The 26,864-nt window shown below is 48.9% G+C and overlaps 1 protein-coding gene across 4 annotated transcripts in view; it reads left to right on the top strand.

The window, feature by feature from the left end:
* sim (bHLH transcription factor single-minded) overlaps nucleotides 1-26,864 on the top strand; it is a 48,044-nt gene that overhangs the window by 3,207 nt on the left and 17,973 nt on the right. The window contains exon 1 of one of the 4 annotated variants that reach the window (XM_089571606.1): nucleotides 8,899-9,020. The exons of 2 other annotated variants lie outside the window; for them this stretch is intronic. The gene's annotated coding sequence lies outside the window, so the exon portion shown is untranslated. Of the gene's footprint in view, nucleotides 1-8,898; nucleotides 9,021-26,864 lie in introns of those variants that run through there. One more of the 4 variants, XM_089571605.1, reaches the window with a different exon arrangement.

The following is a 26,864-nucleotide window of genomic DNA, read 5'->3' as shown; positions in this document are numbered from 1 at the left end:
CGCTCCTAGTGACAAAGCGCGGTAGCACAGAATCTTTGCCGACCAAAAAATTTAGTCCGGTTTCTTTTGGGTACCCCCTCGTACGCGCTCACTAGAACATACCAGAACCAAAACATAAAGGACTGACTGGGAGAGCGAAAAACTGAGGGAGAAAACGGCTTCATAAACACTCGGCTTGCGAACGCTGGCCGCGTGACGTCATGCTCCCTCAGTTTTTTTTTTCCTCCATGATAACGAGAGCCCCAAACAATGAATTGAGTGTTTTGGTGGAAACGGTATGTTAAAACCAGGCCTAATGTTGTTAGGTAAATTTTTTATGGTCGATTAAGATTTGAAATAAGGAAGTAATTATTGATTAGCATCCACTCAGGTCCATCCAAACGTGAAAAATTTAAATATAAGTGGCTTTCAGGGAAACTGAGTAGAAAACTTGCGTGGGTCCTAGTGAGTAATTTTCTCATTTATTTATTAGTCAACCTTGGGGGATGCTCCTTAACGTGTTCAACTATTCGTCCTGGTTTTCTCAGTTGATAGAGACACCGCTCCGGACTGGAGCTCCCGGACCAAGACGAATTTTCTTCCGCTATGAAGTTTTTGTGAAAGTGGTATAGACTTCATTTGTAGGAGTATGACTGCGCTTCGGTGGATGCAATGCATGCTTATTTGAAATGCAATGATCTTCCAGGCAGATTGGCTAAGCAGTAATGAATTTAACGAAACGTCTCTTGACCGCAGTCCGTGAACGGCAAGGTACTTAGAAACAATGGCTCTAAATTTTTGTACTGCGTGCTAAATTTAGTTATAAAAAAAGAGCACCGCTAAGAACGTTTCGGGGCGATGTTTGGCATATCTTATGGCCTCCAGCTGTTAGTTTCGAGGCAGCGATTATTATTTTGTGCAATAAACAACATGAGCTGGACAGTTAACGGTGTCGGTGAAACACGGTGAATTGCATGCTCTCCTAAAGGGAATAAGATTTCGACTGGTTGTGCGCCTTCTGTTAACGAAGCCATATATCGCAAGAAAAAGTTGCGTTACGAGTTTTCCTCACTGGCTATAATGCCTGGCTGGAGCGCTTGTAATAGAGAAGAGTCAGAATACCTTTGCCTTCTTACAAGGGATATCGTTTACGATTAGTTCATATGTACTGTACATACACACACGATTGCCGGCGCCACGCGCCTTCGCATTTAGAGGTGCACGCATGATTCCGACGACGTCACTGTGACTACCGCGAGCTTAGGGTTTCTTCAGATTCTTCGTTCAAGCTGAAGGCCACCGCGGCTGCGTCGTCAATCAGCCGCATCCACTTCACCTTTGCATGCCCACTACACACGGAGACCGGTCCTTTCAAGTTAGAAGTCAATTAGAAGGCAAAGAGTCTCGTCGACGCCACGCGCGACCCCTGGTGCGAGGGCGGCCGCGGCGAAGTTCGACAACAGGCCTCCGGCTCAGCGATGTGGCGACTTGTCCACGCCACGTGCTCCAACGTCAACCTCACGTCAGCACGTGCGGGCAAGATGACGATAAAAAGAGTCGTGTACGCGTAGCCCACGCAAAACTCACACACACACACTCAATGCAATGGCGGAGAAGCGTGCCGGGCTCCCGAAAAAGAGAAAGGAAAGCAGCAGCCAAATAAACCACCGGAAAAGCAAGGAGCCGCGGGGTCCCGCGGAGCGCTTCCGAGTGGGGCGCCCAGCGAGTGAACTGGCGTGGCGCAGCCCCCGGCGCGTGTGTGTATACGTGGAGGCACAGCGCCGCGATGGCAATCGATGGTGGCGCGTGTCCCCAACCCCGGGCGGCCACTTGTCGCGACAAAGCAGCGCCCGGGTGCGAGAAGACCTGGTCTCCCCTTCCGTCGCGTGCGGCCCATCGACGCATCGTTAGCGGCGCCCCCGGCGAAGACCGCGCAGACCTCGCTTGCCTCCGCTCTCTCTCTCCTCTCACTCACTCTCTGCCCCCCCCCCCCCCCCCCCCCCCCTCCCGCACACGGCGGTACTTGTTCCGCAATACGGAGGGCCAGTGAGGTCGGCTGGAGTTGATGCGGGCGCAGGGGGATGCTCTGTAGACTTCTGCGGGTTCAGTTCACCGAGTTCTCCCCTGCACTCGGGCTGGCTGACTCTGTGCGGAGGTTTTACCTCCTCGCCCAGTCAGTGGCGATGCTGTATGGCGATGGGTGCTAGCTTCAACCTGAGGTCTCCAATCCTATCGCCCTTCAAAGCGTATCGTCCTATGTTTTGTTTTATTTTTTTTTTTTTCGTCAATGCACCCGCATGCGCCTCAGGCTGCGGCGCGCTCACGCGCCCTTCGAGCTCTGTGCACGACTAGAGAGGCTTCCCCGCCGATTCCGCGTCGCTAATTGGGACTGCAGACACAACTATACGCTCACACGCAGTGCGTTGATGCATTGCAGTGAAGCCAAACTTTGAAGCGTTGTGGATGAAGCATCTTTTCTGTGCACTACGGACAGATTTCTGTTACGTTCTTTCTTTCTTCTTTTCCTTCTTTCTTTTCCTGTCTTTCTTTCTTTTTGTATGTTTGTGCGGGGGATGATGATGGGGAGCTTTATCTCCATCGCCTGTCCCACTTCTTTATAGCTATGCCTAGCTTTCCACTGTGTCAGCCGTGATTTCGAACGGCAGATAGCAGGCCACGCGAATCCTTGTTCGTTCTATGCCGAGCCTCACATTGAACATTGAAATGTTGCGATCAATCCATCAAAACATATCGCGCCCCTTTCGTCTCTCCAATAGTAGCAGCCTCGGCCGATGGCTTCCTGATTTCGTTGACAAATTCGTGACGTGCTCGAGGCGGTGGGAGTGCGGAACACAGCTGGTATTATTCGTGATTGCGCGGGTGATTGTGGCCAAGCGCGTCAAATGTTGCGAATGTAAAGCAGCACCGAAGAATCATTGTTCCCGGTGCTTTTTACGGATGCGATGCAGAACTATTCTTTTTGTATTGTACTTTTGATGCGTAGGCTGCCCGGAACACTATGCTCTCATTCGTGGGAACAAGTAGCGATAGAGGGACAGGTCTTTATGGATTCAGGGCGTCACTGGTTGACTCACTGAGTGGGCAGAGTGACAGAAAAAAAAAATAGATTTTTGTCGATCAATCCATCAACACTTATCGCGCCCCTTTCGTCTCTCCACATGCTTCACGGTGAAGCCAAGCGCAGGTGAGTCTTAACGGGTTCAGAAGCCACGGCTTGCGTAGTTCAGGGCACTCCTTGTTTAGGCACGGAACACCCGAAGCCAAGCCCGAAATGCTTTCCTCGGCGAGTGTTAGAACAAAATCGCACACTTTTAACACACACCTCGCAGTAAAGACGCTGGTCATAACACCGCTGAGCGAGTTTAATAATAATGGTCCTTATCAACTAGTCGTGTGCTGAAACCAATGAACCGATTAGGTCCGGCTAACTGGACCGCAATATTTGCCATTCAATACATGCAGCTTCACTGGGCACTGAGACCACTGCCCTTCAGTCAAGTAAAGCTTTGTAGCAGTCTTTCATAGAGGTTCAACCCGTCCAAGAAGCTTACGCAAAATGCGATTTCACACAGTAATCTTATGTAGAACGCTTGTGTAGAACACTGTTCCTTTAGTAGATTTTTCAGATTTATCGCTAACATTGTTTCGCATATTTTATTTAGAAGTACAACTGGAATAGGGTCCACTTAAATTAGGGTCCACTTAAAGAAAACGCGACACTGAATTTCAATTTACTGGCAGAAACCCTTGTGGAAACCGGTTAACAATACTTCACTGTAATGCTCCTTTATCGCGACGTCAGAACGTTCCACAAAATTCGGAATTAAGATTACTCTTTAAACTCTCTAAGTAGGCAGGGCTTTCCAACCTCTGATTATCGTCAGAGTACGTCGTGATTGAAGACACCTGCATATCTTCACCCATTCAGAACAGTGACAATGCTATCCATGTAGTAAAGCAGGCTGAAGGGTGTCTGTTGTTAATGCATGTTCAAACCGGTTGCTATCAGCGATATTTGTGTACGTCATTTTTTCCTGACGTCGTGCTTGCTGACCATGGTTTCCAGCATCGGGATAGATGCACTGATTGAAAAATTCTCGGTAAAAATCTTCTACAGCATTTCCAACACAACCGTTGCGGAATCGAGTACCTTAGACAGCAAGCTTTTCGTTATGCCGAAAAAAAAAATGGGTGCTTAAAATTATGTGTTTGGCGCCTTTAATTAACAAATTGTTCTGTCAAGACACTACAGGGCTTCGGTATGGTGAGCTTTTGTCCGGATCAGTTCAAAACTGGTGACCTTTTTGTGCGAAAACACTACTTCACGAGGTCTAACCGGCTCACCAGGTTTGTGTGAAGCTTGAACTCTAGGGTGACCTTGGCCAAACCATAAATAAATATAATAAATATTGTCACGACTGGAATTCGGACCCGCTGCGGCGCGAACGGATCAGCTCCGGCCTCTGCACGAAAGCACTATGCTATCGCCTCAGCCGATCAGACCTCGTGTTAAACTGCAACACATTCTCGCGCTGTGCATTCCACATCATCGTCTTCATCAACAAATACTACTATCTACTACTATCAATAAATACTTCTCCACGAGTGCCCTCGACCCTGCAAAACAAAACCATGAGCCAACCGGGCCAGGTGTTCCCACCTGCTTTCGCACGTCTACTCTGTTTAACTACGTTTAAATCCTACCACTGTTTTTATGCGAAGCATAAAAACAGTGGTAGGATTAGTAGAGCTACACTACAGCCCGTCGAGCGCGGCGGTGGAGCTACCACTGACCTTTAGCGTGACCACGTGACAACATGACGTCACAGCAGAGGAGAGATGGGCTGCCGGCTCGCGCGGTCGGCCGCGGCGGTGGAGGCTCCACATCAGAGGCGCGGCGGCTGACCACGTGACAACATGACGTCACAGCAGAGGAGAGATGGGCTGCCGGCTCGCGCGGTCGGCCGCGGCGGTGGAGGCTCCACATCAGAGGCGCTGCAGCTGACCACGTGACGCTACAGCAGCAGTATAAAGCTGAGCTTGCCTCGCTCAGAGCTCAGAGCTCGCTCAGAGCTTGCCTCGCTCAGCAGCGGTATAAAGCTGAGCTTGCCTCGCAGAGAGTAGGAGTATCTGTTCTCGCTTCGGCGAGCGCGGCTTCGGCCGCTTCTTTTTGAGCAGCGTCCGCTCCGGCGGACGCAGTTGTTGCTGCGACGCGCGTCTTTTCTTTCCTTTTTCTCTTTCCTCTGATCTTTTAACTCTCCTCTATCTGCACGTGGCAGCGGTGGTGGCTTGGCTCGAGCCAGTAGCAGGCCCGTGCAATTTCCTCTTCATCCTTCTCTCAGTCACAACAACAACAACAACTCTCCGGGCACTTACGAGGCGGCCAGGTGTTGGGATGCCGCCTAGAAGCAGGGCTGATTTGAACGAGAATCGAAAGCTTCAGTGTGCCACAGAGACCGATGAAGAGCGGGATGAACGTCAACCAAGGAAAGCCATGTATTACCAAGCCTAGCCATCAATATGATTCGCATCTGACTAGGCTTAACCTTAGCTAAGCCTCAGCCATTTTTTCTTCCGAGATTCGGACTGGCACTTGTGCTGTCTACTGTATATAGGGCACAACGGGCCACGAGGGTATAAAAAGAAGCCCTGGTGCGCACATGGTACGCACGAAGGAGGCCTGTCTGCGGAGTAGCCAGACATCTGAAAAGCAATGTGAATGTTCTTTAACTATGTACGATTGCAGTTCACAGCTTGCCTGCAGCTCAAAGCTACTAAAAGGCACTTTTTGTCGTCTTCCCTCACGTCTCGCCTTTCGACCTAATCACTCCTAAGTTGTTCCAACAAGCCCAGTGGTGTAGCTTGTCAAGCGCCTAAGAATGTGTGTGTGTGTGCGTGCGTGTGTGTGTGTCAGAGAGAGAGAGACTTTCGCTAGGATGTTTGAATACTCCGGTTAGGTCACGTGATGCCGGTTGGGAGAGCCAATGAAAGCCAGGCCAGCCCATGTGCAACTGTCACGCGCCGCGTGAGCGTCTGCGTAGCCTGAAGTCCAGACGCCTATATAGCCATTCGCCCCCATCACGTCCCTCATCTGCACTCGTCGTGCACGAACCAGGCCAAATGCGGCGTCAGAAACCACAGACCTAATCACGGCCGATCATACCTAAAAGGTAGGAGATAGAAGAGGAATTACCTAATACCTAATTTGGAGTACCTAATTAGCTTTTATGAGCAGCAGATCATAATTCATCAATGACGGTGCGTTTACTATAAAGGTACACCAAACACTAGCGTTCTGAAGTCTTCTCCTTCTGCGTCTTGTTTTGTAGTTTGCATCCTTTTCTTTGTAGCTGAAAGGAACCGTTAATATTCAACCTAATTTTCCACTCAGCTCCGATTCTTACCGATAGAACAATAGTCAATGTGTGCCAGCAATTACCGCCAAACAAAGCAGCCCGATTTCGAGCAACGCATCCCAGTACACGCTGGCATTGTCGAGCCCACGCGGCGGCGTTGTGTCGCCGGGAAGCCCTACCGCACAGAAGGCGTGGGTGGCTGGCCGCAAACACCGCCACCAACCACTGTACCGAAAGCAGCACCGCCGCGCTGCGCATCCGGTGCTAGCCGGGGTCGCCGCCTCGGCAATCAATCACGCCACCCCGGCGTGCAATTGCCTCCGCTCGCGCGCGCGCTCTCGCAAGGACACACAACACACCTTCCGCAATCATGTGCGCCCCCTCCCCTCGCGCCCACATTAACACCACGCAGTCTGGGAAAGAGGGTGGGTAACGCGATCGGGCGTCTCGCTCAACCGCCGCCTGCTTGCCTCCCGCTGTTCCTTCCTTCCCGTACACGCTGGAAGGAAAATGCCGCGCATGCCGAAGCGAGATAGCCAGCCGGCGCGGCGCCGCCGTTCAACCGCAGAGTCAACAGGCGATCAGAACCTCGCCTGGGAGTCCCTGGATTAAGGGGAGAGTACCGCACATCTCGCGGCCGCCGCCATTCTTCACGGGCTTAGCGGCGACGAGACGAGCTGCGTGGCTAATCGGCTGCCCTCCCTTCCGCCCGCTACTGTTTTCTTTCGCCACTTCCCTCTTGCGTCCACCGCAAGAGGACGCGACGAAAACAGCTGTCAGCGTTGTTGCCCTCCTGCGATCTCAGCGCCGTGCGTACCCTGCCGGTGTCCTCTGCACTAGTCTGTCACATAGGCCCTTGTAACACACCGCCGTCTCCGACGTCGCATCCACGCGGGTGGCCCTCTCGGGCAGCGTGGTATACAGCTTCGTGAGCGCAAAGCTCGAACTCGGGGCTTTGACGCGGCAGCCAGGCAGCTGCGTCCGGCGAGGATCTGTCTTCTGGACGGCTGGCCGTCAGCTATAGTCCGCGTCCGTCCGTTGAGTCAAGCAACCGGAACCACGGTCGCACGCAATCGCCATCCTCCCCCAACCTTCGTCCAAGTCCACGCCCTAGCAGCCAGACCTTTGCCGCCATAGCAGGTAGAGTAGTGTTAGGTTTCGTGTGTTTGCTTTGAAAGCCTCCCGGGAGCGTCGATCCCAGACTCTTCCGTAATCTTCCCGCCGGGGCACCGCGAATTCGTCACAGCTCGCGCCTCTGTGGGGTCCGATGGTGGATAAGCGGTTTTTTCTAGCGGGAGTCCTTTTGTCTTCCGCGGAAGAAGCCGTTATGTGCTCGGAAGAATAATGGCAGTGGGTCTTGTGCCAAGGCATCGCGAGGAGTGGCGTATATAAACAGTGGCGGCCGCCTAACTTAACGGAAAATACGCGAACCGGTGCAACTGGTGGTGAAAAATACAGTTAGCGCTGCGTAAATGGACGGATGCCAGCGGCCAGGAAACAATTCTGGTAGTAGAGCTTCTACGCACAGGGAACGAAGCCACACCTTCTTGCTTCCTGTTGTAGATGACTTGCGTTTCTCTGGTGAGTTTTGTTGAGCGATACTTTTGAGTAACGGTGTCACTTCACAAAGCAAACGAGGGCTAGATCCACAAGATAAATTTATGTTCAAGAGAAAGCGCTGACGACAGAAGTGCGGAAAGTAGTGCCGGCGGTAGGGGCACATCATTTATCATTTCTGTAAGAACGGTGGGAATGAATGAGGTTACGCGAACGGAAAGAAGCCTCGTGTAGTCACATCAGAAAGTAAAAACCACAAGTAGATTAAAAAGCGTGCGCCTGTATTGCTTGTTGAACATCTTTGAAGGGTTGCAGCTAGATGTTAGCGTTATCCCATATGAAAAAGTTGTACTGCATGCTGCCAAACCTACACGACTCTGTATGCACTACAACGCAAGCAGATTAGTCAGAGAAATTGTTTTGACTCAAGGTGGCGCCGTGCTACATTTGAGATCGAGCTGCTGCACGTAGTACAGGCAGGCTGCCTAGGACCGCAAGTCAACTGCATGCCGGGCCTGTACTCGAGCACTCTTCATTCATGACATCCTGTGAGATGATTGCACAACCATATACTTAGTGAAATACGTGTAGACCAAGGAAAAAAAACTGTCGGCGCAGTGGCTCACTGGTTATGGCGTTCGGCTGCTGACCCGAAAGGCACGGGTTCGATCCTGGCCGCGGCGGGCGAATTTCGATGGAGGCGAAATTCTAGAGGGCCGTGTACTGGGCTGTGTCAGTGCACGTGAAAGAACCCCAGGTGGTCGAAATAGCCTGAGTCGCTTTTGGGACGTTAAAAAAAACGCATAAAACCAAAAATACAAACATTTTGCACACATTCTTTACGGATATTCCTGCCTCTGCAGTGATCCTTAAATGTTTGTACTACGCTTCCTATTTCGGTGAACCAAACAGAGAACACCTTTCATCTGTATCTTACAAACAAACGGTGCAACTTCAAAAGGAATCCATGCAGGACACGTCTAGCTCGATGAGCCCTCGATCTGCACAATGTCCAATCGAACCAAGTCTACTCCAGGGACATCGCTGCGGAGCATGGCGGCGGAAACGTACGAAGAGAAGAACCGAAGGAAGGTTTCGCGAAGCAAGGTGCGGCTGTCGGGGAAGGGGGAGGATATAAAGGGAAGCCTACCAACAACGGTAGCAGCCGCCACAGGAACACCTCTCCGCGGGTGGCGCTTTCAATGAGGCCCGTTCAATTCATAAGCGGCGTGTTCTGTCTGAGCAGAACCGGCAGTAGGGGCGCAGGCAGCGGCATGAGGCGGAGTGTGCGCACGGCAGACGCGACGTCGACAAGCTGCGGGAAGCCACGTGGGAACTGAAATGCGGCACGCGCCCGCCGCGCCCCCCTGCGGGAGACACCACGCGTATACGCATCCCCCTCCCGCGCGGCGGGTGGGCTGTTCGCTCTACCTGCCTTCTTTTCACGTCTCCCGTTCCAATGCTGCTGTTGATCCGAATGAGAACTCCGCTTTCGTGATCGTAGTTGTGTACAGCCCGTGGCATGCGAACAGCGGCCGCAGTTAGTTGGCTATTACAGGCGAGATTACTTATTTATTGGAAATACCTGCAACGCCCGTAGGCATTATTGCAGGGTGGGCAGGATACATAACAGAAGAATAGGCCAGAAAAAAAATAGAAAGAAAAAAAAAGAAAAAAGGAAAAAAGGCAATACAGCAAGGCATGACACAGCAGTACATGTGTGCGTTCAGTACATCGGCGGCATTCAGCATCACCCGTTCGCTATTTACTGAGTGTTGAGCCTAGTCGGAGCAGTACCCTCCAACTGATCTTTTTTACACACCGCTGTGTCCGGCGCTCCATAAAGTTACAGGCTTATGGCACGAGTGCCTCAAATGTGTAAATTTTGTTTGGATGCAAGAACTTTGTTTTCCAAAGGCATTTATTTGCATTGAGCCGCGGCGTTGTGAACGACGTCGAGGTTGAGTATGGGCAGATATTACAGTACTACTGTGCTATGAAAATCGAAAGTTTGTTGCTGGTCCATAAAGCTTCCAATTCCATTCTGTTTCCCAGTGCTCATGCGCAGCTAAAGATTAGAATCCCTAGACCAAGGCAGACAGCACGCATTGCGAAGTCAGGGGCGGCATCATCCAGCCGAGTGCTGAACCGGTACCCTGCCCCGTATTTGCCAAATGTCAACAGCATTAGCTCGCACGGCCCCAAGTGACTTCCGACACAAAGGAAACCGGAGGATACCAAAGGTGTCCGGAATATGATAAGCTGCTTGTTTGTGGTACGCGATATTGCCAGTGTCAGCATTATTGTTATCTCTTGACTGTATAAAAAGAAACCCTCAGTCAAGACTTTTCGCCTCCCCTTAGGACAAATAAATGTACCGCGCGCTCTACTGCTTCCGCACTACGACAGCGCCCCCTACCGGGGAGCAAGAGGTATCTTTCTGTAACCGCCATACTACGCCGATGAAGTAGGCTTACGCTGTAAAACACTCCTGGGCAGAAGCAGCCTCTTCCCATACGACGAACCTCGCAACGTTTCGCCTTGGCAGTCCACTGCACACAACTTTGCCGCTACTACTGCGTGAGCCAGGCCAGTGATCAGGAACTTGTTGAGCACAAAGACGAACGCTTTTTCTGGCAGTGGAAATGCTGACATTACACGCGTATCAAGTGCGGACGTGCTGCGAGTGTGTGCATATGCCATAATTGGAACCTGATTGGGGGTGGCTCTGTTGTGCACGTGACACATACGTGGGCGGCTTCTTCTGTGGGTACCGCTGTGACTTGCAGACGTCACGCTGCGCGCGCATTGTGCCGATTGGTGATCGTGCGCCATGGGAACGCTACTGGATCGGGACTTCCATGGCTTTTGACTTCAGCGTTCTGTAGGGGGTGGGAGTATGCGTTTTCAGTGCTATAAAACAAATAGTTATGCAGAAGTCGGTGACGAAAAGAGCTGCTGAATTGACTTGTCTTATTTCTTTATCTTCACAACACACTCCAGTTTCGGCAGTCGATTAGCAATTACCGTGCCCTACGGAAGCGGGAAGAAAAAGCGTGTACTACTGGGCGTGTTACGCTGGAGTGGCCTGGTGAAACCGTTAAAGCCAGTGCCACGTGTTAGGAATGGATTTTATCGCTGCTTAAAAGTAGCGAAAATAAGCAGCGATACCAAGCTTAATAACCTTATCTATTTCGCATGCGATTTTAATGGCTCTCAGCGCACGGACAAGACCAACGCGCACTGCAGTGAAGAGAGTTTCATTTAAAATATAAACAAATTCTTCTGTGGGCGGGAGTAACGCCCTTTTGTGTACCTTGATTGTCGCTGCAGAATTGGCACGCAATATGTTGTGCATAATTTCATGAAAGTTCTATAACCTTTATTCCGTAGCATGTTGAACTTAACATACGAAATAGCAATTGCCGAGGTCACGTTCCGTTTTGTCGCTACCGCACCGTTGGTCTACTTGTTTGAGCATCCGCCTCGCGTGCGGGAGGTTCGGGGTTCGATCCCCAGTGCCGCCGGTTACGCACCGGATGTTTTCCCCTGACCTGGTGCTCGGTTTCTCTAGGGTGCAATAATTGGTTTGGGTCATTGACCGCACCTTGCGTAGACGAAACACTTTGTGCCATGGAGGTGCCTGGCCGAAGCTGCCCTAGCGCCATTAAACATCATCAGGCTTTTTTTTTTCCCCAGCATATACATCAGCAGCAAGACTATTCTCTATTCCTAACCATACGTTGGCTCTCCCTCAGCCCCTTTTCACATTAGTAGGAGAGGGGTACGTTGCCGCTCGTATATGCCTGAAAATACGAGAATGCAAGGAGTATATAAAGCGAGTACAGTCGTCCACGGACCTGTCTAGAGAGCTTGCGCGCCGTGCGCTCTGCGCTCTGCAGCGTGCTAAAGACGTCTAGTGGGAGCGCGTGGTCAGAGATAGTACATGTCTTATGCTCAGACCATGCTGAGAGATGCGCTATTTTCAACCATACGGCCAGCTAGACGTCGCTCACGTACTGGAGCATGTAGTGTCCCTATATATGCTCTAGGAGCATAGACAGGACGTGGAACACAGCGGAGCACGGTGTTCAAGTGCTCTAGACAGGTCTGTGGACGACCGACCACATGTCCTGAAGTGAAAAGTTGAGGTGAACTCCTACACGTACTATCAAGGTCAAAAAACCTCAGGACGCTCCAGCGTCGACCAAACCGTATACCTTTGTTATCGGCGAGTATTCTGAAACCGAAATTGTGCTGGTGAAAATTGGAGTTGGGTTCTCCAGTGCGTGCTAGCAAAATGAGGCGACCGTCAGCGCACCACCATCATCATCATCAGCCTGACTACGCCCACTCCAGGACAAAGACCTCTCCCGTATCTCTCCAATTAACCCTGTCCTGTGCCAGCTGCGGCCACCCTATATCGCGGGAAACTTCTCAATCTCCAGTGTTTGTATCGTTCCTGCGTTGTTCCTGCAATTTCAAAAGCGCAATTATGTATGGCCACGTTAATCTCATGCGCCCACCTAACTTTCTGCCTCCCTTGCTACGCTTCCCTTCCTTTGGAATCCACCGGTTATACCGCTTTCGCATTACATACTTGCAAATCCCATTTCTTGATTTTTTCCAAGATGGCCATCCGCGGGTCCTGGTGATCTTTGTTCCCAATAGTACGAACTGTATACCCGTCCCAACAATGCTCCGCTCCCTTTGGTCCCCAACGCAGCGTTTCCCGATATTTATTTTCTACACTATCGAGCAGCATAGCTTGTGCTGATCACGCTTTAGCACCTTCAGATTTTGGTACAAACAAACATAAGAACAAGGTGCTGTCCCTGTTGTCGCCGCAGTGTTGCGGTTCTTCCACTGCTGTCCGATTTCCTAACTACAATGATGCGGTTGCATCTTCACTCCAAGAACTTCTCTAGGTGTGTTTTCCCTAATCATTTTTTTTTTTTACTGGATGACTGTGTTGGCTGGAAGATTGGAGAACAAAATCATCGGTCTTTTGGTTGGTTGGTTGGTTTACGGGGTTTAACGTCCCAAAGCGACTAAGGCTATGAGAGACGCCGTAGTGGAGGGCTCCGGAAATTTCGACCACCTGGGGTTCTTTAACGTGCACTGACATCGCACAGTACACGGGCCTCGAATTTCTCCTCCAAAGAAATTCAGCCGCCGCGGCCGGGATCAACCCGCGTCTTTCGGGCCAGCAGCCGAGCACCATAGCCACTGAGCCACCGCGGCGGCTCATCGGTCTTTCATTCCCTACAAATGAAAAAGTCTTCAAATCATTGCTTTCCACAGGCTACCTCTACGTACAGGAGTCGATGCAAGTAAACATCACGCTCTGCAAACTGCAGACAGGGATGTACCTTGTCCAATCTAACTGCATTCACGCCACACAAACCAAGACTTAATGGTGCCTTCATACGCGACCTTATACTGTCGCACACGCCATGCCTCAGCTCGAACCACAGAAGCGTATTCAGTTTCCTTCCGTCCGCGCCCGCACACTCGCCGTCATAAATTTATGAAACGCCTCTATGGTGACGAAATTTATTTCCTTTGAATCTAGGCCCAACTACCAGAGATTTAATTGTGCACCCTGCAGCCGCACAGTCACAAGCAGGGAAGATATATTTATTCCAGCCTGTGTGCAATGACAGCGACAAGACAAAAGTGTGTTAGCCGCTGTTGTGTTCATAAACTTTTGACTGCTGGGGCACATACGATGCAACGCACTCCTGACGGGTCGTCCAGATGTCCATGTTGGCACACGGCGAATCTACACCCACGCACCCAGGTCGAAACCATGCCCTCCGCAACCGGACACCGCGAGGGGGAGCCACCTGGCATGCCGCCCAGCGAACGATCTGCCACCTCTCCGCCTGGGGGCAGGAAAAACGCCAAACCAGGGTGCAAAAGCCACGAGTTGCCAGCACAACGCGGCAGACCAGACAGGGAAGGAACGCATGCATATCCATGACCCACAGGCGGAGGGTGCCGCTCAGCGCGGCAAAAACGGAATGGATGCTCGTTTGCACAGCGTGCCGGGCAAGCGCGTCGATCATTCGCTGCCTCGTACGACAGCGGCCTCTGCAGGCAGACTCTTCCACTAGCGCTGCGTTTTCTCCGTCGCTAGCTGTGTCCGCGGAGCCGCCGGCTGTTTTCACGGCAAATTTGACGCCGGCCCCCGACGCTCGTGACTTATGAGGCTCCCAGAAGGCGCAGTGTGCGATCGCCGCTCCCTCTCGTGGCCACACGTGGTCCCTTCGTCGGTTTTAGTGCATATATTCAGAAATACACGCAACGTGTTCACCAGGGATGAGAGAACGCGTTGCGGCAGCTGATCGCTTGTCTTTTCACTCGTTGAACAATACGTCCAAAAGCATGGTACACTGCAAAGAAATTTACACCATTAAAGGTGAGTTTTCGTACCCATAACTCGCGACACCCTCCCTTCTGCAAATTGGGAAAGTATGGCTGCCCCACGCATTATTACAGCTGCGCCCTTTTACCGACTGCGCCAGAGCAAACCGGAGCCATGGGCTAAGCGCCCCACCTATCTCCTTCAGGTTACTGTAAAAAAAAGTAAAGCTTTCAACAACAGCTCACCAATCTTGAGATGACTTAGGAAAGAAAGGTAACCATACCGAAGCTTATATCTGCGGTGTGAGTTAATGACAGCTTGTGGTATATTTGTTTATGGTTAGGTTAATTTCAAGGGGCTAGGTTTAAAATAGTGGCATTAACAAGTAACTTTCTCAGTTCACAGCAGCTTACGGTAGGTATGCTTCGCTTTAGGTTAGGTTTAAGCTTATGCTTGGTTTTAAACAGATGCGTGAAGAATTAACGGCTAATCGCTAATAAATAACTGCGTAAGTTCATCACAGTCCGAGAATTCAGTTTCACAGGTCTCCATTGTTAGCAGTTACACTAGTAGCAACTACTTTGAAACTAGTAGTAGTAGAAGTAAAGAAATTTATTAATGACGCAATACGCCCATCCTTTCTGTGATGTGTGCAATCTTAGGGAGAGGCTGAACAGTCCGTACAAAAAGCTGCCAACGGCTTGCCCCAACATGCGTCAGATTTACGGTATTCCCGACTATAACTATGTCACCAAAACGTGTCTTTCATCTGTGTCCTGCAGTGGAGTCACATATCTGATGCCCGCAAGATGTTTACGGCATGTTTTTCCTTTTTTACAATATATTCGAAACATAAAAAGGAACTCCTCTAAGGCGGCCAACACGCAGTAAAACCGCTCTAATATGAACTTGATGGTGGCATGTGACTTATTAGCCAGAGGAACAATTCCAGGTTAAATAGTGAATGGAATGAGTCGCACAAAGCTACTGAGCTGAGCGGGTTGCACACAGAAACAAACAACACCCTTGTGACCTGTACTTACCTATGACGCGCATACCTTCTCCGCGTTTATACACCGCATTTAGGTGAGTCGCCATCGGGAATGAATGGGGATTATATGAGTTGAGCTAAGGTTATTCAGTGAATTCTAAAGATATGGAGGTGCATATCACAGTGGCAGCTGCATGCACCAAACCTGCAGTTATACTTCACTGAAAAGATCGAATAGTTCATATCATATTATATGCCCGTTAAACGAGCAACTGCAAGGTTCTTCAGAGATTCGAAGAGCACCAGTAGACCCTTACGCACCCTATCTCACTATGAAACAGCAACACTCTTCACCTGTGCACCCTTACAGGGGGCATGGCGTGCTCAGTGCACCCCTTAAAAAAAAAGAACAAAAAATAAGGGTGTACACAGAATGTTATCGGCAATGTCACGCCCTTAGCGGTTCAAATTTTGTTACTTAGTTCATGTCCCGCTGTAGACCACTGAACTGAACTGGAGCCTATGGAGGGAGCCTGCGTCGAACTGGCGATCCTGGCCGCGAGCTGTCATGCATGACCACACATACCATACAAGTAGAGAAGGGGATTACGCTCTCTCCACCTTGCCACCTGCAAACTGGGGCTGGTGTCAAGTCGCAGCTGGCTCTCCCATGTACCAGTCATGGTGCCATATGGTGCCACTTACCACCTTGCAGGTGACAAATTGTGACGCCGCCCGGATGGGTGTGGCGACATGGGGCTCATATGCTATAGAATACAATAAGGGTTTCAACGCAATTCCGTACCAAGTTCAGGATTCTTGAATATCAGTTTTAATTGTGAGGCAACTGTTGAATATTGTAAGGTCCTGTTAAGGAAATATTAAAGGTAATGATCCACTCTTCCGACGCGTAGCAAAATCTTTCTTTTAAAGTTTGTCCATCATTCGCATCGAGTATAGTTGAGACGAAAGGCTTCCATACCGGTCAACGACATCGCTGTCGTTAATTCTTCGCTGCTTAAAAACCAACGATACATGTGTGCACTGCATTCTACACGTTTAATTCCTGTCTTTGTGATCGAAAAGACATTTCGCTCCTGAACTACGCACCGGAGCTGTTGTTTTCGACTTCTCATGAAATCTGCGGGAGGGGGGAGGGGGGGATATCGAGGAAAGTAATTTTTTGTCCGGGGTTACATGCAGTTGCAGCCAACCTCGGATCAAAGAAATTATTGTCTTCACGTCGATTCCCCATAGAAGTTCGTAATCCATTCGGGTCATGCCAAAACTTCCATTAAGAAGCATTAAACGTAGTACGTGACAGGACTGGAACCGCCGTTCCCCATCGACCATCCTCATTGTTAAATAGATTTTCGAAACGCACCCTATAATCGGATACAACTTAAATCTGCAGAGTAGCTTCGCCATCATTCAAGACCGCCACACAGAATTCCTCCGTGACAAATGTAGTCCGTTTTTAAGTGTTTTGTTACTTGAACAAAAAGCTAACCGTCAGACGAAATCATAAAGTCAAGAATGTTTGTTTCTGCCTTAAAGCCGTTTGAGTCAGTAAAACATTAAAAAGCTGTTTTTTTTTTTACTGTTGTGATTGCTCAGCAGATTCATTCATTCATTTTATTTGTTCTTCACAACATGACGAACACATTGTGAAAGGGGCCAAGAAGAGAAGCCGTTCTTTTACGGCTTGAAAAAAATCTTGGTCCCCCTGGCATTGACGGCAACGAAGAACACAATCCAAAAGAAATGTACAGAACAACATGTACAGAAATAAACTGAAACAAACAAAATTACAACTTGACATTTTTATGAGTGATATGGCGACAAGCTCATGTCACGGTCGGGGAATAAAAACAGTTATAATGAAACAGTGGCGAAATATCTCTACAAGGTGTTTTGTTTATGAAATGCGTAGTGTGTATTGGGACATGCAAATTAGTAATTCCGGAAATTTAGTTCTAAAATATCTGTTTCTGCTTTAATATGTTCATTTAGTAATCGAGGCAGGTTATTCCTAAGACTGTGAAGCCCATAGTTCGTACGGCACTTTGGCACTTTCCAACGGTCTGTTGTCCTCGTATTATAGGCCGCATTGCCTATTAATTCTAAGTTCGATATGTCCAAAAACAGCCTTTGATTTTCCTTGATGCTGAGTTTATATTCGCGTAGGAGTTTATAATGATACATTTTAGTTATTGGAATGACCTTAAGATTTCTGAAGATAAGTTTACTTGAGTAAACTTAGGCAAATTATTAATGATCCGTAAAACCTTTTTTTGCATCCTTAAAAGACTACTGAGGTTTTTGTCGGTTGTTGTGCCCCAGACTAAATGAGAATATTTTATGTAGGAAGAAAATAAGGCATAATAAATGGCTAGTTTTGCAGACATTGGAAAGACATAACGATTTCGATTGAGTATACCTGTTATGGAACATAACTGCTGCAAGATATGGTTTACGTGGTCATCCCATTGCAACGTCTTGGAAAAGAAAACGCCCAATACCTTTATAATTTCGACCACCTCAATCTTTGTGCCTCTAAATAGAAGATCGTAATCGGCAGATAGCTGCTTACCCTTGGGGTGAAAAATTACTGCTTTTGTTTTTCAATACAAAAGCCGTAGACCATCTATGGTTACCACTCCAGTTTTTTTTTTTTAAGTTCGATCTTAATATAACAATGTGTGAACAAGAAAGTAGCATGCTTTAGTCGAACTTGCATAATCACTTCCCACTGTAATGGCTCCGGTCCTGAGCGTAACTATGGTCCGGAGCGTATCTACAATGAATAAAGTGTAAAATGGTGATTTATTGGGAGAAACGGAGCAGCCATGGATGCAGCCATACTATTGGGACAAACCCCATCGTCTTCTTTACGAAATAAACCTTATCTTCGTCACAACGCATGCGAAATTACACAGCTATACCCTAGACATTGCATGTACAAAAGGAAATCGGAATCACGCAGTGCTTGAGATGACGCACCGCATGGTTGTGCAAGCCGGCACACAGTCCGGGTGACTCCGTCGACATGCGCGCTCCCGTCTTGCGCGCCGCAAAAAGTGGCTCCATCCTTTGTGGGCGGCGCCGATCGATCCCTTAGCTAGACCACGCCCGTGCGAGCTGCTCTGAATTCCGCCGCTCACTCCCTCCAGGGGGCACCCCGGCTGGTGCAACCCGTTCGGAGTGCAGGCGCGCATCAGGAGGATGCTGCAACATCGATCCGTTCCTATCATCGCCTTTGATCCGAGGAGTGTGTGTAGCGACGCTCCGCCCGCGGACGCATAGCCTCGAAGTCCTTGTGTTGACGCTTGCGGTGTCCACAAGATGCTCAGGGATGTGCAGATGGTAAAACGGACTCTCGACAGCAGCCTGTTTAAGAGAAGCAATCAAGGAGCGGAAAATCGTGAGAGGAATCCATTCGCCGCCGCCGTTTAACAGTTTCTTTGTTAAAAGTATGACCAAATAATAGCCCAACTTATCCATGCTGAAGTCTGTATCAGTTTAAACAGTTCGGTGATAAAAAAAACAAAACAACTTACATGACTCATTGAAACTGGCGATGGGTGGAATCCTGTGGAAAAGAAAAAAAAAACACGTTCGAATATAATCCAGGTTTTTGTACTCATTGAAAGCAACAGTTTTTGCATAGCTCTGTTCCGTTATATGTTTCAGACTTTGTATACCCGATTCCTGAACGAACTTTTACAAATCTTATTTTGATTTGAAGAGTGGATTCAATATTGGCGACAGCTGGCTTGGGTGCAAATTCGTTAGCAGCGTTTTTCCCATGTCTCTCACGTGTCCGTTTACTTGCGGAAGGTAAAATAATATTTCTCGAAAAATCTGCCTCATTCTTTGTTCAAGGGGACAGCTTAAACAAAAAATCCTAAACGATCGAATTTTTCTCTTCTTTCATTTTTCTTGCCGCCCCCTGCCACGCTTGCCTTCTCTTGGAATCGATTCCGTTACCCCTAAGGACCAGCGGTTATCTTGTCTTCGCATTACATGCCCTGCCCAAGCCCATTTATTCCTCTTGATTTCGACTTCCTAGGTTGTCATTAACCCGCGTTTGTTCCCTCACCCACTCCGCCCGCTTCCGATCTCTTAACGTTACACCTACCATATTTCTTTCCATAGCTCGCTGCGTTGTCCTTAACTTAAGCTGAACCCTTTTCGTTAGCCTCCATGTTTCTGCCCCATAGGTAAATGCAGGCAAGATACAGCTGTCGTATACTTTTCTCTTGATGGATATTGGTAAACTGTCATTCATGACCTGAGAGAACCTGCCGTAAGTGCGCTCCACCACATTGTTATCCTTCTAGTATTTCCCTCTCGTGATCCAGATCAACGGTCACTACCTGCCCTAAGTAGACGTATTACCTTACCACAAGTGTCACGGTCTTTACTTGCATTTCCTACAAAACACACACACACACACACACACACACACACACACACACACACACACACACACACACACACACACACACACACACACACACACACACACACACACACACACACACACACACACACACACACTTTGAATGCATGCGAACTCAACCCTGCTACAACTGCTTTTTGGAGTGCGCGGCCTTGCAGATGAAAAAAATGAAAAATACAGGTCAGCCAAATTTACCTTAAACGCTGGTTGATAATCACGACATTATGCGACGCGTGAGCGAGTAATGACAAAATGGCTGTCTTCTACAAGCCCGAGCCTGGCTGTTTCGTTCGCCTGAGCTCAGAATACCTTCGGGCTTTTACAGTACTGCAGAATCCCAATGGATTGACAGTAAATCCCAATGGGATTGACAGTATCTGAAATAAATAAATAAATAGAAAGGTGTGGACGGTGGACTTGAGCAAAGATCTCTCCTCATGCTCTGATGCGACGAGCAGCGGCAGGGACAAATTAGAGGCGCGAAAAAAATGACCAGCAGTCCTAAATTCGACCGCTATTAGAGAGCCGCGCCCTCTAAAAAGTGAATCCTAAGTAATCCTAAGAGCCATGGGTTGTACCCATGGCTCTATTCTCAGTAATGAGGTATATAATGTGGTCACCCATGGACGCCTTACGCCCCCTGTCGGAGCGGACGACAACTATTTTATTAGTTGTCTGCTCCAAAAGGGGGCGTCAGGCATCCGTGCGTGACCTCATTACTTCGAATCCGCGCACTCTGACGTCATTAACATTCCGAATAACCGAAAAGCGTGACACCTCTGCTGACAACCTTCTCTCAACAGCGATGAGGCATTAAAGGCCTTCGCCTTAATAAATGTAAGGCCGTGGAACTCAAAAGGATAGCCACAGCCTGCACTCAAGAGGATAGCGACAACGGCTTGAAAAGCCCAAAGCCTTTCCACGCTTCCCCGTATGCCCGTATGCGAGAACTGCTGTCCATGGTTGCGCTTCGTACAGTTCCGGTTAGCTGGTTACAAGTGACTGGTATAAAAGACAATCCAGCCTTCCTCTATGGTGTAATCTCAGAAAAACGAGATTAATCGTCAACGCTAGCCTCGTGCCTCACCTGCTACCGCGCAGTCTGTTCGGTTTCTGTGTTTTGTAAGGAAATCTAGAAACAAAACAATATAAAAGAAAATTGTTTTTAATGTTCATGCGGCGTCACCTTCCTAGCAAAGAGGCTGAAAAAACAGCAGCCAAAGCTGAGAAATGCGGACAATTTATTTGTCCATGCGGAACACGAAAAATCCTGGTTATTTGCGGCGAGCCTATTGATCTCCCAAAACCGTCGTGTGCCACGTCCAACATTCTGGGATAAAAATGGTTAATATTGAAATATTGTAAGATATTGTTATGCAGATATTCAAGGTAATCGCCCGTGAAGTAAAATTTTGCTTTTAAACGTTGTCATCGTTTGCATCGTGTGGTTAAGATTTGACGGTAGCAAAAACGTTAATAGAACATAATGCAAGCCTGCGGAGGGGAGATCTGCGGATGTATTGATTGTTATTGTGAAATCTTACAACATATGATAAATTACGTTCATAAACTGTTTCCCGTTGAAAAATTCTTTTGTGCAGATTTTCCGGGTATGGTCAAGAGTGTGTAACGGCTCTGTAAATTATACCGTACAATGAACAACTATAAACCTCAGGTTTGGCCCTAAGAACATGCTTCTTTGTTAAAGCTACCGACATGCAGCTGAGTTAGCTGAAAAAGCGAATCTCAAAGTTTGGTATAATAGCGACCCCAACGATAGCATTTCGGCCTTCCCCATATTTGAACAGCGCAACCAGACTTGCACCCCACTCTGAGGCTCCCTTTCAGAAACCATGTTCACATGCAATGAAACGGGTTTTCCGATTTATTCCTTTCTTTCTTTTCGTTTTTTTTTTTTAGGAATCGCACTTCAGGCGACAACTCAGCCCGCATAAATCACGAAATGCCAGTCCTCTCCGCAACCGTGTGTGCACTACAGCGTCGCGCGATCGCTGCGCGACAGCGTGAAGTTTGCCGTCCGTGGCATCCGGAGCGTCGCCAAGTTTGGTTCCGCGAGGGTCCTCCCCTCCCCCCTTCGCCTTTTGTGACGCAAGGCGGCTGCGCCATGCGCGATCACGCACAGCGCCGACGCCTACGCGTATTTCCATATCGGCTGCGCGCAGGCAGTTCACGTGGGTGAGTCGACACCGTTGCGCCCGACAGATGCACGTGTTGTTCATTGCTAGCTATAGCGCGTGAGCCAATGCGAAATGCTTTGTCCAAGGAATGGATTCAGGGCCGTCTCGCTAATATCGACGTCGTCGTCATCATCATCAGCCTGACTACGCCCACTGCAGGGCAAAGGCCTCAACCATATTCTCTAATTAACCCTGTCCTTTGCCAGTTGCCGCCACCCTATCCCCGCAAACTCCTTAAAGGTGCACTGAAGAGGAATCTGAACTCGCCTTTTTGTCGCGGGAACTCGATCTACACGTTCCGAGCATTCTTATAAACTTCTACTCATTGCCTTGCGTGGCCGATTTCTCTAATTAAATCGAATTAACATCCGGCTCCCGCCTTTATTTTTGATTTATCCCTCGTACGGTGGGCGGAGTCGACCAACGCGTGGAGTGCCTTTCAGCCAGCTCCGTGGAGGCTTTGCTTTCGCTTTATGTTGTTTTTTAGGCTTCCGTGAATAAATAGTTTCATTCGCAGGTAATATAGCAGCAAAATAAGCCCGCAGAAATATAAATACGCGCGGACTATTTGCTTCTGCGGATTACTACGTATTACTCCGCCAGTGGCAGAGCGGCAAGCCGCCACGGGACTGGGTGAAAGGCACTCCGCGCGTTGGTCGACTCCGCCCAACGTACGGGGGAGAATTAAAAAAAAAAAAAGGCGGGAGCCGGACATTAATTCGGTTTAATTAGGAAAATGGGCCACACAGGTCAATAAATCGAAGTTTCTAAGAATGCTCAGAACGTGTAGATCGAGTTCCCAAGGCAAAAAGACGAGTTCAGATTCCTCTTCAGTGCACCTTTAATCTCACCCGCCCACCAAACATTCTGCCGCCCCCTGCTACGTTTCCCTTCCCTCGTCGTCATATCCTGCGCATATTACAATCCACATATGTTTTGCAGCATTAACTCTTATTATAGCCTTGTACAACTCAAGAACGAAACAGCTTTTCCCCGTCAAAGCACCCCGCTCCAGCCAATGGCGTCGGTGGAATCTCCTGAGCCTGCTAGCGCGACAATGCAGGGAGTGGCACATGAAAGGGCATCATAGTTTTCCCCTCCATGGTCAAGATAGCCCTCTCTATGCATTGTCTCGCCGCTCTCTACACTGTCACGCTAGAAGGGCGGCCATGCAAATCGGCCGACGCCATTGGCTGGAAGGGTGACCTTGGACCGGGAAAGGCCGCTTAGTTCTTAAGTTGTATCCGACTGTAGGTTGTTCATTTCTAGCTGTCATCGTCGGCGTCAGCACCATGGGCAAGTGTATGAGGGAAACCCATTTTCACTCGTAACTGTCCTGTGATTTTTTTCACGGTGTTATTAAAAAAAACGCATCCTTCCTGCAGCCTACGCGTCATTAGAAGTCAAACAGCCCTCACTGTACTCCCGCGTAGTCAGTGTTTCAGGTGTTATGTAGCCATTAAGGAGCTCTGAGCCCACCTCAACTATGGAAGCGGGAACAGAGAAATTTTACATAGGAAATTCACGGAAAACCCAATTTTTGACGAATGTAGTTCAAGAAATGCATGATTAAAAGTGGACCGTCCGCGCCATGAGTGCGCTATGAATCAAACCCTGCTTCAAAGTTGGTGACTTTCACAAATCAGCTTTCAACTCCCGGCGGCCAAATGACTGCCAAGCTTCTTGCGCTTTACCATTAGATTATATGCAATTTTGTTTAAAGGTATTTTTTTACGTACTCTGGTTTTATTAACAAAGGTAGGAACAGATGGTGCGGAACAGCTGTCAGCTGGATGCCTCTACGGAAGCCGAGACGATAGGCCGCGGAACGGGTTCTGTTCTTTTTCCAGCTCTGTCTCAATATGTATTGTGCTGTGTATGCATTTATTTAAATATGCTTCATAAGGCGCTCTTGAATGTTTTTGAACACACAGAGACCAGCAGAGCCCGAAGGTAAGCTATAAAGAACAACTATTTTGCGCTCCCAGACTGAGGAGGTATATTTTGATTAAAGCTAACGAACTGGAACTTTTACGAAACTGGACTACCCTTTAACAGCGTGGCTACCGAGTAGAATATCACGCTGCCGTAAGTTGCAGCACTAGTCTGCTGTCCAAAGACAGCGTTGCCTTCCTGAAACCTTAGCCATGCATGATGAAAATCTGTACCGCATAAAGGGCATTCTCAACAGTGTCCCATTAGTGGTAGTGTATGTCAAGGTATACCGGGGATTTCTCTTTGTTTCCGGGATATATGTTTGTAGGCATTCTCCGTGGGATAAACCACCCGGGCGTCACCGTCGGCTATCTTAATCAATGATCGCTATCCTATTATCTCAGCCCGCTGAATCAGCTAGACCCCCCCCCCCCCCCTCAGCTGTGGACCTCCTTGATAACTGGATGGTGCGGCCTTTATAAAAAAAAAAAAATCTCGCATGTCACTGAGCTCGGTTACGGGCCATGCAGTTCAGCTCATTTGAATCGCCGGCGGTCAAATATCCTGTGCTTGTGTGTGCCAGCGTCTGGACTGGTGTAGGGCCCCACAGCACGGGTCTATAGAGTTCTTTTTTTTTTTTTTTTACAAAAGGCTGCGCATGTGGGCCAAGAGCTGAGGGCTCTCGAGAATGTGCTTTCTGAAGTCACGTGATCAAGGGGGGCCTTGAGAGTGAGAGCTTTTGGAAGCGAGAGGGAGGGAGGTACGGCTATTGTCACGTTATCAGCTCTGAGGATGGCGATAAGTTAGCGAGTCTTTCTACTCTGTCCCGTTTCTGTCACATACTCTTATCTCGAAATTTCGACTTAGTTACTCTCCATTACCGCCTACAGATTTAGGATAGTTGAAATTTCGATCAGATTTTGAATACCGAAACTATACAACAATGATGTGAAATTAACTCTTCCTCTCAAAGCTTTCACGAATTGCTACGGCCACAGCATTCCACGTACAGCTCATACCTCGGCCGCCTTCGATGCCGGTGGTGCGCAACAAGTGCGGCTACATGAGACTCGGACAACCAGCACTGTGCGCGTCCGAGCTCTCATTGCAAATGTATATAGAGATTCAGCGGTTACTGCGAAAGCACCGCTCCAAACTTACCAACCCCGAGCAAGAATTTTGTCTTGTCTTGTCCCGTGCTCCGAACTATCCCGAGCGTACCCGCGTTACTCGGTTAAGTTCGAGGGAGCGCCGCGCCAGCTGTAGCCAATAGGAGGCAGGTGGCAGTTAAATTAATGACTGGTCACGAGAGGTTGCTCGGGAACAGCAACATGGGTTTCACAATCCGTACCGACGGCTGTGATAGAAACAGCCACCTGTCAGTGCAGTGGCAGATCTCTTAACCGCTGCGCCACTGCGCTGGTAGTGGTATATGAGGACTCGCCAGTATCTACGAATGTTAAGTAGAGAAGGACAAATTCTGCATATATGGGAATTAACCCATTACGCTCTGGTGTCATGCCCTCAAGGCGGAGCTTAAGTGCCCGCTCCAATTGAAGAATGAACACTTGCTTTGACACGTCTACTCAGTCTAACTACGTTAAACCCCTCACCGATTTTTTATATAGGGATACGGCAGTTACTTTTTTGACTAGCCCTTGCAAGGAAGCAGCATTGGAGCTGTTCAGACGCGAAGAATAGAGGAGGAACAATGAGCCCAAGAGCATGCCTCTGTCTGTCTGAAAAACTTTATTATTGGTACATAATACACCACTTTTTTTTTACAGTTTGACTATGGGCATTTGCTAATGCCTATTTTTTTAACTGTTTTCTTTCTTTTTTACTGGTTGCAGTTGAAGCATATATTTGTTTGCCTCACTGACATGTATATTAGTTGCTGATGCTCTGCTCTTGTATAGAGGATGGGAGCCTAGTCAAGCTGCATTATAGCGGCTTTTTCTCCCATCTCCTCATGTATGTGTATTACATGAAAATAAATCAAATCAATTCAATTCAATTCAATAATAACCGGTGCCAAAGACGGCATGAGCCGCGGAGTGCAGCGCGCTGCGCTGCATCTCGTCTTCTGCGACGGCAGCCGTGGAGCGGCGCTACTGGGCTCCAGCGGGCGGCGAACTCGGGACGCCCAGATGGGAAGGCAGCAAGCGGGATTCATTTGCATCGCGAGCCCATCAAATTGGCAGCGCAAACAGAGCAGGCGGCGATCCGCCGCCCCCGCTCTTATTCCCTCCTCTCCACCTTCATCATCTCTCCACCCTCTCACTCTTGGTACGGCTGCGTCTGCTATCTGCATCGACGGAACTCATCCCCTTCTTTCAGCATTTCTCTCTCTCCATATCTGCCTCCTTACCTTCGCCTGGAGTCCAGCGACGATCGCCCGTCGGCACCGCGCGCGCTTGTGTGTACAGAACAAAACGACCGACATTCGGGGACAAACACGAGAGCTGCCCAGCGCCGTTGTTGACACTGACCGGCGCGTCCGCGGAAGCCGCGTAATGTGACACCAGCGTACACTGTGATCAATGAACGTCGCTTGAACGGAGTTTTCAGTTAAACGAGCTTTTCGCGAAATCCTCCGACGAAACCACATTCTGTAAAACGCAAATCTGTTTCACCAAAATGACTTTCAGCACACCGCATCTTTTCGTTCAGCGTGCTTTTCGGGAAGCATTAACGGAGTAGCTGCTTCTGGCTTAAAATTGCACCTTTTTGGCCGGCAGACAGTTACGCAATTTTTGTTCGCGAAACTTGAAACACTCCAATTCTAAAGGTATGCGGCTCGCGAAACTCCGCAATGCCATTCTGTCACTTGCAAAGTTTTGGGATTCTACATGTGGTTTAGTTTGATGCGATGACGAAGCTGGCTTGAACAGTAGTCGAATGTATTGGTTGGCGCGGTTTCCTCACTCTTAGTCTAAGCAGGAAGTCGAGGCTAAATGTGCTTCAGAAGAAATATGCTGCACACATTTCA

The sequence above is a fragment of the Amblyomma mixtum genome, chromosome 2, assembly GCF_055824585.1.
Source record: "Amblyomma mixtum isolate Tamu chromosome 2, ASM5582458v1, whole genome shotgun sequence".
NCBI classification, from domain to species: domain Eukaryota; kingdom Metazoa; phylum Arthropoda; class Arachnida; order Ixodida; family Ixodidae; genus Amblyomma; species Amblyomma mixtum.
Note: the sequence above shows the minus strand (reverse complement) of the source record. Positions and strands in the feature narration are given on the sequence as shown.